The sequence below is a fragment of the Lissotriton vulgaris genome, chromosome 4_1 (assembly GCF_964263255.1).
Source record: "Lissotriton vulgaris chromosome 4_1, aLisVul1.2, whole genome shotgun sequence".
NCBI lineage: Eukaryota > Metazoa > Chordata > Amphibia > Caudata > Salamandridae > Lissotriton > Lissotriton vulgaris.
This window is the reverse complement of record NC_141691.1, coordinates 100054467-100065328: the sequence shown is the minus strand read 5'-3', so window position 1 is coordinate 100065328 and position 10862 is coordinate 100054467.

Sequence of the window (10862 nt, the reverse complement as noted above, 5' to 3'; positions counted from 1 at the left end):
TTACAGTTGCTGCAACTAAAATTTTGGGATTTTCGATTTTTGGGCTGTTTTGGGGCCTTTTGCCCAGTGGTGGGTGGACTGATTCTTTCTGTGGGTTGTCTTGAACTTAAACATCATGGAGGCCATAGATGAATTGGGATTGTGCTGATTTTTCTGTGTTTTTCGATTTTTTTTTGTTGTAAAATTTTGTGTTTTTCGATTTTTGACCTGTTGTTGGGGCCTTGACCAGGGGTAGTGAGTGGTGCATGGGCCTAGTCTTTCTGTGGGCTGTCTTGAATTTAAACATCATGGAGGCCATGGATGGAATGGGATTGTGCTGATTTTGCAGTGTTTTTCGATTTTTGGGCCTGTACTTGTGGCCTTTTCACCAGGGGTATTTGAGTCTAGCATGGGCCTAGTCTTTCTGTGGGCTGTCTTGAATTTAAACATCATGGAGGCCATGGATGGAATGGGATTGTGCTGATTTTGCAGTGTTTTTCGATTTTTGGGGGTGTTCATGGGGAGGGACATGCCATGTGGCTGGTGGCCATTTTGAGTGCAGCTACAGGCACTGGCCATGTGCTGGCAGGCAAGTGGCCATTTTGAATGCAGGCTTTGTTGTTAGGCCTCCAACCATTTTGCCTACTTTTCAACCTTTATTTATGCCCAGGGGTAGTGAGTCTTGCATGGGCCTAGTATTTCTGTGGGTTGTCTTGAATTTAAACATCATGGAGGCCATGGATTGAATGGGATTGTGCTGATTTTGCAGTGTTTTTCGATTTTTGGGCCTGTACTTGTGGCCTTTTCACCAGGGGTATTTGAGTCTAGCATGGGCCTAGTCTTTCTGTGGGCTGTCTTGAATTTAAACATCATGGAGGCCATGGATGGAATGGGATTGTGCTGATTTTGCAGTGTTTTTCGATTTTTGGGCCTGTACTTGTGGCCTTTTCACCAGGGGTATTTGAGTCTAGCATGGGCCTAGTCTTTCTGTGGGCTGTCTTGAATTTAAACATCATGGAGGCCATGGATGGAATGGGATTGTGCTGATTTTGCAGTGTTTTTCGATTTTTGGGCCTGTACTTGTGGCCTTTTCACCAGGGGTATTTGAGTCTAGCATGGGCCTAGTCTTTCTGTGGGCTGTCTTGAATTTAAACATCATGGAGGCCATGGATTGAATGGGATTGTGCTGATTTTGCAGTGTTTTTCGATTTTTGGGTGTGTTCATGGGGAGGGACATGCCATGTGGCTGGTGGCCATTTTGAGTGCAGCTACAGGCGCTGGCCATGTGCTGGCAGGCAAGTGGCCATTTTGAATGCAGGCTTTGTTGTTAGGCCTCCAACCATTTTGCCTACTTTTCAACCTTTATTTATGCCCAGGGGTAGTGAGTCTTGCATGGGCCTAGTATTTCTGTGGGTTGTCTTGAATTTAAACATCATGGAGGCCATGGATTGAATGGGATTGTGCTGATTTTGCAGTGTTTTTCGATTTTTGGGCCTGTACTTGTGGCCTTTTCACCAGGGGTATTTGAGTCTAGCATGGGCCTAGTCTTTCTGTGGGCTGTCTTGAATTTAAACATCATGGAGGCCATGGATGGAATGGGATTGTGCTGATTTTGCAGTGTTTTTCGATTTTTGGGCCTGTACTTGTGGCCTTTTCACCAGGGGTATTTGAGTCTAGCATGGGCCTAGTCTTTCTGTGGGCTGTCTTGAATTTAAACATCATGGAGGCCATGGATGGAATGGGATTGTGCTGATTTTGCAGTGTTTTTCGATTTTTGGGGGTGTTCATGGGGAGGGACATGCCATGTGGCTGGTGGCCATTTTGAGTGCAGCTACAGGCACTGGCCATGTGCTGGCAGGCAAGTGGCCATTTTGAATGCAGGCTTTATTGTTAGGCCTCCAACCATTTTGCCTACTTTTCAACCTTTATTTATGCCCAGGGGTAGTGAGTCTTGCATGGGCCTAGCATTTCTGTGGGTTGTCTTGAATTTAAACATCATGGAGGCCATGGATTGAATGGGATTGTGGTGATTTTGCAGTGTTTTTCGATTTTTGGGCCTGTACTTGTGGCCTTTTCACCAGGGGTAGTTGAGTCTAGCATGGGCCTAGTCTTTCTGTGGGCTGTCTTGAATTTAAACATCATGGAGGCCATGGATGGAATGGGATTGTGCTGGTTTTGCAGTGTTTTTCGATTTTTGGGCCTGTACTTGTGGCCTTTTCACCAGGGGTATTTGAGTCTAGCATGGGCCTAGTCTTTCTGTGGGCTGTCTTGAATTTAAACATCATGGAGGCCATGGATGGAATGGGATTGTGCTGATTTTGCAGTGTTTTTCGATTTTTGGGCCTGTACTTGTGGCCTTTTCACCAGGGGTATTTGAGTCTAGCATGGGCCTAGTCTTTCTGTGGGCTGTCTTGAATTTAAACATCATGGAGGCCATGGATGGAATGGGATTGTGCTGATTTTGCAGTGTTTTTCGATTTTTGGGCCTGTACTTGTGGCCTTTTCACCAGGGGTATTTGAGTCTAGCATGGGCCTAGTCTTTCTGTGGGCTGTCTTGAATTTAAACATCATGGAGGCCATGGATGGAATGGGATTGTGCTGATTTTGCAGTGTTTTTCGATTTTTGGGCCTGTACTTGTGGCCTTTTCACCAGGGGTATTTGAGTCTAGCATGGGCCTAGTCTTTCTGTGGGCTGTCTTGAATTTAAACATCATGGAGGCCATGGATGGAATGGGATTGTGCTGATTTTGCAGTGTTTTTCGATTTTTGGGCCTGTACTTGTGGCCTTTTCACCAGGGGTATTTGAGTCTAGCATGGGCCTAGTCTTTCTGTGGGCTGTCTTGAATTTAAACATCATGGAGGCCATGGATTGAATGGGATTGTGCTGATTTTGCAGTGTTTTTCGATTTTTGGGTGTGTTCATGGGGAGGGACATGCCATGTGGCTGGTGGCCATTTTGAGTGCAGCTACAGGCACTGGCCATGTGCTGGCAGGCAAGTGGCCATTTTGAATGCAGGCTTTGTTGTTAGGCCTCCAACCATTTTGCCTACTTTTCAACCTTTATTTATGCCCAGGGGTACTAGTGAGTCTTGCATGGGCCTAGTCTTTCTGTGGGTTGTCTTGAATTTAAACATTATGGAGGGCATGGATGGATTGGGATTGTGCTGATTTTGCAGTGTTTTTCGATTTTTTTTTTGTGCTCTATAACTGAACTGATGTTCCTCTGTCTTCCATTTTTTTTAGGTGCACAAGACTCAAGAGAACCACCAGTGCCAGGAAGAAGTCCTGCAGCGGTGTGTGTGTGCAGCATAACGTCACGCGACGTCACGTCTGGCCTCAGACAACTCTACAATTCGTGCAACTGCGGCCTGCTCTCTGACCTGCTCTGAAGAAGATGGCCCCGCCCCCAAAGAAAGTTCTCCGTAGCTCCTCTAGCAAGAAAGTTGCTAGTAAGGAGCAGAAGAAGCAAGGTACCAAGGAGGCTGGTGTGCCACCCGCCACGTTTTTTGGGAGCAAAAACAAAAGTACGCCTGCTGCAGCAGGTTCTGCTGGGGACCAAGCTGGGAGCAGCACCCCTGCTCCATTGGGTTCAGTGCCTCCACCACCACGCCAACTTAAGTCAAAGCCCTTGAGTGCTTCAGAGGCAGTCAGTGTACTTCTCCAATCACCATCGACCAGTGATGTTGGCTCATCGCAAGAAAGTAGCAGCAATGTCCCTGAATCAACACAGCCGCAACAACAACACCATGTGCAAGTACACGCCCAAGTACATGTGGAAGGAGAGGCAGCAAAAGGAGATGCGCAAGCAAAGGTGCATGGAGGTTCACAAGTGCCCACAATAGTTGTTCCTCCCGAAGTAGGGGCACATCAGGAAATCGACAATGAAGCCGAGGTATCATTGGAAGCCACTCCTCCTGATGATCATTCATTGTCTTCCACATCCCTAGCAAGGAAAAGATCAAGGGGGGTGTCTACATCTTCTTCAAGCCCACCTCCTTCTGATGATAACGATCCAGCTTGGGAACCACAACTGCGGTCTGACAGTGAGGCACACCATGATCTGACACCGGAACCTAAGCGTAAAAGGAAGGTCGTCCAAAAACTCAAACCTATGGAGTGTGATGAGGCTCAACAAGAAGTGACAGATACTGCTGGTGATGAAGCCTCTCACGATGACGACGAGCCAGTCATCACAAAGGTCACTGCAGCCCCACCGGGCATGCAGCAAAGAGACATTTTGACCCTATCCCGAGAAGCTGCTGAGCGTGATGATGATGTCGGCGAGGAGGCAATGGAAATGGAATTATTAGATTTGGAGTTAAGTAGTACACCAAAACCTACCGCTTCCATATTTCTTCGCAAGAAGGTACCCACCTCGTCCTCGACCTCAATTCGTGGTGGTGAAAGTGCAAAACGTACTGAAGTTCGGCAATCCACATCCTCCACTTCATCTGTCATTAGCAGCAGGACCACCACCACCAGTATCGCCGCCTCCTCCGGCCCCTGAAGACATTTCAAGTCTCCAGTTTGGGACTTCTTTAGTGTTTGCCCAAAAAAGGAAAACGTAGCCATTTGTAGCCTTTATAAGCTTCGATTTAGTCGTGGTAAGCTTGGTTCTAACTATGGTACCGGAGGCCAGAGAGGTCATCTTGAGAGAAGGCACGCTGTCGAATGGTTTCCGCACCTAGAGGCGGTCAAGAAAGCCGGAATTGCACGTAATGAAAACGTTGATTTGTCATCTGCTGATGACGAGGAGGTAGAAGAAGACGATTCAAACACTTCACTTACACCCAGTTCCCATGTCAGCAGCACACCCCATGGGAGCCACACTAAGAGTGTGGGAGAGAGTGAGACATCAATGCGGAAAAGTTCATCAGCGAGCGTAACTGGGTCGAAGAGATCATCATCATCCCGTAAATCATTGGTCCAGGGCAACATTAAAAAGATGTTGTTTACAGAAGCGCAATATGAACGCAACCACCCAATGACCCGTCTGTATAACACTAAGCTGGCTAAAATGCTAGCTCTGGACCTTCTCCCTTTTTCTTTTGTAGAAGGGGTTGGTTTTCTAGAATTAGTGACAGCGCTCTGCCCTAAATGGAAGGTTCCTAGCCGGTTCTATTTTGCCCGAGTTGCGGTTCCAGCACTACATGAAGATGTTCTGAAGGTGATTGGGGCAGCTTTGCAGAAGAGTGCTGTTCACACTATACATCTGACAACAGACATGTGGACCAGTGGCGCAGGCGCTGATTACATGTGCATCACTGCACACTGGGTCTCTTTTTCAGGGGCTAAAGCAAAGCTAAACTCAGGTGTTGACACTAACATTGTTTTTAAAGGTGCTCGCAAACATGCAACACTAGCCATGTTTGGTTTGGAGAAACGTCACACAGCAGAAAACATTTTGGATGTCTTTAACACAAAGGTCCTTAACTGTCTGTCCCCACTAAAACGCAAGGTTGGTTATGTTTCCACGGACAATGGCTCCAATATAGTTAAGGCCATGAGGGACGGTTACTATTTCAGAGTGCCGTGTTTGGCGCACTGTATAAACCTGGTTGTCCAAAAATTCTTGGGTAATAAACGCAGTGCAGCGTACAGTGTATTGGAGAACTGCCGAAAAATTTGCAAGCATTTCAGGCATTCTTTTAAGGCCCGCAAGCAGCTGAGGAGCATGCTATATCAATGTCAAATGCCAGTGAAAGCACTCATCCAGGAGGTGGTAACACGTTGGAACTCAACCTTCTACATGCTTGAGCGTCTGTATGAGCAGTATACGCAACTCGATCAATATTTCTTGAAAGAGGGTATAGAGGAGCTGAGGATGGGTGGGCCGCAATGGAACATAGTTGAAAGCCTAACACGCATGCTTCGTCCTTTTGAGGTCTTCACGCGTGCAGTCAGCAAGGAGGACTCTAATTTGGGAAAAGCTATCCCATTGTTGTACATGCTGGAGGACCAACTGAAGGAGGTGTGTTCTGTGTTTGGAAAAGATGACAAAAAGAAAGACTCTTTGCTTCTGGCTGAGCAATTATTAGAGCTCCTACAAGGTGATGAACGTCTTAAAAAGATCCACTCAGAACAGCATTACATTTGTGCTACTATTCTGGATCCACGCTACAAAAAGGCGCTGGCAGGCAGAGCATTCTTTCCTTTTGGTGATGAAGATGTTACAAAGTACAAACGTTGGCTAGCCTTGTCAGCCAAGAAGTTTGAAACAGAACGGCTGGAAATTGAAGGAAATGGCAGTACATCAGCAGGCCATCCCCAGTCAAAACAATCCACTTCTGCACCTGTGGCTGTGGCACAAGTGACCTCTCAGCCGTTAAAGACACCGGCAACCGGATCATCTGCACGAAAGACAACAGAAACATTGGAGGCTGAAGAGGATTGGCTAGCTCTGCGTGGGTTTGGTTCTCAAAAGGTCAGAGACACAGCAAGAGCTACGCAAAGTGGAGGAACCTTGGAGGAGGACCTTGAGTCGATGGTGAAGGACTATCTGAATGACTCCACAGAGGTCTATGTTAATTCTGACCCATTGGCGTATTGGCATGGGAAAAAAGAATTGTGGCCACAGCTCACCAACCTGGCTTTAAACTACTTGTCTTGCCCACTCGCAAGTGTGTCTTCTGAACGGGTTTTCAGTGCGGCTGGTGGGATTGTAACTCCCAAACGGAGCCGCCTCTCGCCCAAAAATGTGGAGAGGTTAACAATGATCAAGATGAATCAGCACCTCATACCACCAGATATAAGAGTACGAGAGAGCGTGCCGGATGAAGAGGAGGTGGCCAGCACCATAGATGAGGGAATTTCTACTCTGTCAGGTGGCACTGACCTCACCCTGGCTGAATTCGCAGAGTATGATGACGAAGCCTTATTCTTATTCCTGGACCGTGATACCGACTTCGAGCCCTGAAAATGAGACAACGAATCAATAACTTTCTTTTTCATCCTTATTCACTTTTATTCCTGTGTGTCTGTCTTTCTTTGTTGTGCACAGTTAATATAATTCAAACTTTAATCAGATAATCACAAAAACAAGCCCATCAGCAGAACTGTCTTCACTTGTTTGCTAATTTATTTGAAGGTGCCGCAGTCTGCATTCCTCAGGTTCACAAGTTCAGAAGAACATGCTCCTCTATCCTCCTCCTCCAGACTCCTATTTCCATCAAAGCAGAGGGCTGGTTTACGCCCAATGAAGAAAGACTCAGCACTTGTGGGGGTGTTGTTCTACCTCTTTGCAGGTGAGTTGACGGGTCTGGGGCCATTGCTGGGAAGCACCGAGGCGGAAAATTTTTTGTGTTTTTGATGACTTGCTTGCCTTTGAGGTGCTCTTAGGGGGGGTTCCGTCTGTTTGTGGGTGCGTTTCGTGGTCTGAGAGCATTGCTGGGACACTCTAATCTTGATTGCATTTGCTTTTCAGGAAATCCGTCGTGCCAACCCCGACTTATGGCCTAGCTACGCAGCGCGTTTGGACCGAAGGCCCAGAAATGTTGCAAGTATGAGATTTTGCTTTTGGCCTGTTTGGGGGTGTTATGCTTCTTGGCGGGTGGGTTGACGGGTCTTGGGGCATTCCTGGGAAGGTCTAATACCGGGTAGAAGTGGTTGGGACAAAATCCAGGCCGATTTTTTTTTTGGCTATTTCTGACATTTTGCTCTATGTAGCGTTTTCGGGGGCCTGTTTGGGGGGCCTCCTGGTGTTTGCGGGTGAGTTTCGTGGTCTGGGAGCACTGCTGGGACACTCTAATCTTGATTGCATTTGCTTTTCAGGAAATCCGTCGTGCCAACCCCGACTTATGGCCTAGCTACGCAGCGCGTTTGGACCGAAGGCCCAGAAATGTTGCAAGTATGAGATTTTGCTTTTGGCCTGTTTGGGGGTGTTATGCTTCTTGGCGGGTGGGTTGACGGGTCTTGGGGCATTCCTGGGAAGGTCTAATACCGGGTAGAAGTGGTTGGGACAAAATCCAGGCCGATTTTTTTTTTGGCTATTTCTGACATTTTGCTCTATGTAGCGTTTTCGGGGGCCTGTTTGGGGGGCTTCCTGGTGTTTGCGGGTGAGTTTCGTGGTCTGGGAGCACTGCTGGGACACTCTAATCTTGATTGCATTTGCTTTTCAGGAAATCCGTCGTGCCAACCCCGACTTATGGCCTAGCTACGCAGCGCGTTTGGACCGAAGGCCCAGAAATGTTGCAAGTATGAGATTTTGCTTTTGGCCTGTTTGGGGGTGTTATGCTTCTTGGCGGGTGGGTTGACGGGTCTTGGGGCATTCCTGGGAAGGTCTAATACCGGGTAGAAGTGGTTGGGACAAAATCCAGGCCGATTTTTTTTTTGGCTATTTCTGACATTTTGCTCTATGTAGCGTTTTCGGGGGCCTGTTTGGGGGGCTTCCTGGTGTTTGCGGGTGAGTTTCGTGGTCTGGGAGCACTGCTGGGACACTCTAATCTTGATTGCATTTGCTTTTCAGGAAATCCGTCGTGCCAACCCCGACTTATGGCCTAGCTACGCAGCGCGTTTGGACCGAAGGCCCAGAAATGTTGCAAGTATGAGATTTTGCTTTTGGCCTGTTTGGGGGTGTTATGCTTCTTGGCGGGTGGGTTGACGGGTCTTGGGGCATTCCTGGGAAGGTCTAATACCGGGTAGAAGTGGTTGGGACAAAATCCAGGCCGATTTTTTTTTTGGCTATTTCTGACATTTTGCTCTATGTAGCGTTTTCGGGGGCCTGTTTGGGGGGCTTCCTGGTGTTTGCGGGTGAGTTTCGTGGTCTGGGAGCACTGCTGGGACACTCTAATCTTGATTGCATTTGCTTTTCAGGAAATCCGTCGTGCCAACCCCGACTTATGGCCTAGCTACGCAGCGCGTTTGGACCGAAGGCCCAGAAATGTTGCAAGTATGAGATTTTGCTTTTGGCCTGTTTGGGGGTGTTATGCTTCTTGGCGGGTGGGTTGACGGGTCTTGGGGCATTCCTGGGAAGGTCTAATACCGGGTAGAAGTGGTTGGGACAAAATCCAGGCCGATTTTTTTTTTGGCTATTTCTGACATTTTGCTCTATGTAGCGTTTTCGGGGGCCTGTTTGGGGGGCTTCCTGGTGTTTGCGGGTGAGTTTCGTGGTCTGGGAGCACTGCTGGGACACTCTAATCTTGATTGCATTTGCTTTTCAGGAAATCCGTCGTGCCAACACCGACTTATGGCCTAGCTACGCAGCGCGTTTGGACCGAAGGCCCAGAAATGTTGCAAGTATGAGATTTTGCTTTTGGCCTGTTTGGGGGTGTTATGCTTCTTGGCGGGTGGGTTGACGGGTCTTGGGGCATTCCTGGGAAGGTCTAATACCGGGTAGAAGTGGTTGGGACAAAATCCAGGCCGATTTTTTTTTTGGCTATTTCTGACATTTTGCTCTATGTAGCGTTTTCGGGGGCCTGTTTGGGGGGCTTCCTGGTGTTTGTGGGTGAGTTTCGTGGTCTGGGAGCACTGCTGGCTATATATACTTTACTTTGCAAGAGGTTTGAAGCAAATCCATGGTGGCAGAGGGGACTTAGGGCCTAGCTGCAGAGCGCGCGCGGAGTGATTTGGGAAATTTGTGAAAAATTGACTAAGTCCCCATTTTTGTACTTTTGCTCTTTGGCTGTTTGGGGGTCTTCTACTCGTCTTCTCCTGGGTTGACGGCTCTGGGGCCATTGCTGGGAAGCTCTAATACCGGATAAAAGTGTTTTGGACCAAATCCCAGGCGGAATTTTTTTTGTGTTTTTGATGACTTGCTTGCCTTTGAGGTGCTCTTAGGGGGGCTTCCTGGTGTTTGCGGGTGAGTTTCGTGGTCTGGGAGCACTGCTGGGACACTCTAATCTTGATTGCATTTGCTTTTCAGGAAATCCGTCGTGCCAACCCCGACTTATGGCCTAGCTACGCAGCGCGTTTGGACCGAAGGCCCAGAAATATTGCAAGTATGAGATTTTGCTTTTGGCCTGTTTGGGGGTGTTATGCTTCTTGGCGGGTGGGTTGACGGGTCTTGGGGCATTCCTGGGAAGGTCTAATACCGGGTAGAAGTGGTTGGGACAAAATCCAGGCCGATTTTTTTTTTGGCTATTTCTGACATTTTGCTCTATGTAGCGTTTTCGGGGGCCTGTTTGGGGGGCTTCCTGGTGTTTGCGGGTGAGTTTCGTGGTCTGGGAGCACTGCTGGGACACTCTAATCTTGATTGCATTTGCTTTTCAGGAAATCCGTCGTGCCAACCCCGACTTATGGCCTAGCTACGCAGCGCGTTTGGACCGAAGGCCCAGAAATGTTGCAAGTATGAGATTTTGCTTTTGGCCTGTTTGGGGGTGTTATGCTTCTTGGCGGGTGGGTTGACGGGTCTTGGGGCATTCCTGGGAAGGTCTAATACCGGGTAGAAGTGGTTGGGACAAAATCCAGGCCGATTTTTTTTTTGGCTATTTCTGACATTTTGCTCTATGTAGCGTTTTCGGGGGCCTGTTTGGGGGGCTTCCTGGTGTTTGTGGGTGAGTTTCGTGGTCTGGGAGCACTGCTGGCTATATATACTTTACTTTGCAAGAGGTTTGAAGCAAATCCATGGTGGCAGAGGGGACTTAGGGCCTAGCTGCAGAGCGCGCGCGGAGTGATTTGGGAAATTTGTGAAAAATTGACTAAGTCCCCATTTTTGTACTTTTGCTCTTTGGCTGTTTGGGGGTCTTCTACTCGTCTTCTCCTGGGTTGACGGCTCTGGGGCCATTGCTGGGAAGCTCTAATACCGGATAAAAGTGTTTTGGACCAAATCCCAGGCGGAATTTTTTTTGTGTTTTTGATGACTTGCTTGCCTTTGAGGTGCTCTTAGGGGGGCTTCCTGGTGTTTGCGGGTGAGTTTCGTGGTCTGGGAGCACTGCTGGGACACTCTA